This window comes from Meleagris gallopavo, chromosome 22 (genome assembly GCF_000146605.3).
Source record: "Meleagris gallopavo isolate NT-WF06-2002-E0010 breed Aviagen turkey brand Nicholas breeding stock chromosome 22, Turkey_5.1, whole genome shotgun sequence".
Classification (NCBI taxonomy): Eukaryota; Metazoa; Chordata; class Aves; order Galliformes; family Phasianidae; genus Meleagris; species Meleagris gallopavo.
Window position 1 is genome coordinate 3,299,932 of NC_015032.2, and position 2,290 is coordinate 3,302,221.

Here is a 2,290-nt window from a genome sequence, read left to right on the forward strand (position 1 = left end):
TCTAAGCCCCCTCTCTTTTACTTGAAAGATTTTATTGTGTAAAAAGAAGTTTCACAGGTCAAAAATTTCGAGGGAAATGAGCATCGGTCCAAAAAGGAAAATAATCAAGATTTTAGGGCTTTTATTTTTTTTCTTTGTAATTGTGTAAAAAAATTTTAAAAAATTACAAAGCAGAATTTTAATGTGAAACCTTTTTTTGCTATAATCATTAGTTTTAGAGGCATTGTTAGCGTAGTGTGTGTGCGAAGACCATTTCCTGCAGCCTTTCCTCAACAAGTATCTTCTATTTTTATCATGAATTCCCTTTTAATCAACTGTAGGTTATTTAAAATAAATTCCTACGACTTAACTGAGTGTTGGCGTCGGTGTGTTCTTTCACCGAGGGCCCCAGCCCTGCCCCGAGGTCAGGATGCTGTGCTAGAGCGTCCTGGGAGAGGGGCTCAGCCCCATAGCGAGACCTGGAGCTTTCCTCATCCGAACAGCCACACGAGGTGCTGAGGGACGGCAGGGGCTGGGATGGACCCAGCAGGCCCGAGTTGAGCTGTGTGTGGGTTCATGAAACAATGCAGCACGTGAAAAATCTCTGTTTCTGCAGCCTGCCCCAATGAACCTCCCATCCCACACTGCTGAGTGCTGTGCTGGGGCGGGCAAAGCGCAATGGGGGCTGAGCCCACACCGCTCCGCTGGGGGAAACCGAGGCAGCGAGCACTAATGGGACCAGAAAGGGTGAGTGGCTTGGAACAGGATCTGCTCTGGCAGCCCAGCTGCGCTGCCAGCAGCCCAGAGAAGGCTGCAAACTCTGTTGGCTGCAGCCCCATCCCCCCTGTGGCCTCACAGGCTGCAAATTGAAAACAGGTGAGCTGGGAGGCAAAAGCAGCCTGCGTTCTTGCAGGGAACCGTTTTGGAGAGCCCAGGAAGAGAAGCACTGTATCCCCATGGCTTCCATCCTGGGCTACAACAGCCCCATTGCTGCTGTTCACTGGACACTGGGGGTGTTTCAGTGCTGATCCCTGCCATGGCACACAGCAGTTCCTGGGCTCTCATGTAGGAGGGATGCTGAGCTCAAGCACACGGGGGTGGCTGCAGGGTTTTGCTTCCCCAGCCCTGGAGCCCATCTCTGCACTGTGCCTGCTAGAAGAGCTCACCCCACTGCTCAGGGAGCATGGATTTCTTCAAAAGAGCCCAGGGAGGAGAAAGGGCTGTGCTGGGGCAGATCACTGCACAGCTGATGGATTGTGGCAGGCAGCAAACAAAAGGGCTTCTGCTCAGGCTCTCCAGCAGTGCTTGCAGGGCCTTGGAGCTGGGCAGTGCGCTCTGACAGCACAGCCAGATGGGTCTGGGAGCACAGCAGCCTCTGTTTCTCCCACAGCCACATTACTGCTCAGGTTTTGCCCTCAGAGCAATGGTATGCCCACAGCACTTTGCTATTTGAGGAGCCCTGGGAGCAAGCTGCTTCCTGCTGGTCCTCAACAGGGAAGAACGGGGAGCAGCTTCCTTATGGGACCTGGCACGAAGCTCACCTGGCTGCCGGCCGGCACTGCCCTGTCCATGTAGCACAGGTGGGTCAGGTTCGTATCTCACTCTGTTCATCTTTTTCTGTCCCAAAAATGGGTGAGATGCTGAACTGTGAAACTGTGTAGGGCTGCTCTGCATGCGTGCTCATAGATGTGTCCCTTTGGAGCCTGGTCGAGCACGAGGACAGAAGCAGCAGCTCTCTGTGGGGTCTGTTGAATCACAGAATCGTATATCCCAAATTGGAAGGGATCCAAAAGGATCATTGAGTCCAACTCCTGGTTCCTCACAGGAGCACCCAACAATCAGACCATATGTCTGAGATGGTCATCCAGAATGGTGAGCTGGTGCCAGCTCAGCAAGTAGCGCTCACTGCAGGGTCGCCCCTGTGCCAGGCAGCACTCAGCCACACCGCAGTCCTACAGACCGTACAGATCATAGCCTGGGTTGAAAGGGACCACAATGATCATCTCGTTCCAAACCCCCTGCTATGTGCAGGGTCACCAACCACCAGACCAGGCTGCCCAGAGCCACATCCAGCCTGGCCTCGCATGATGTGTGCAGCAAATACGTACCTACAAACAACCACAGAACTGTACATGCTATACGGGGGCCTTCAACCTCCGCCGGCAGCAAATCACTGCCCCCCGCTTGCCTGCTGCTGGTGTTGGGAGCTCCCGGCAGCCGCCCACCCTCACGCTCTGCTCCATACACCAGGGGACATCGCGACCTATAAGCCCCTCCGCTGACCCCTCTGCCACGCCGGGCCCCCACACCG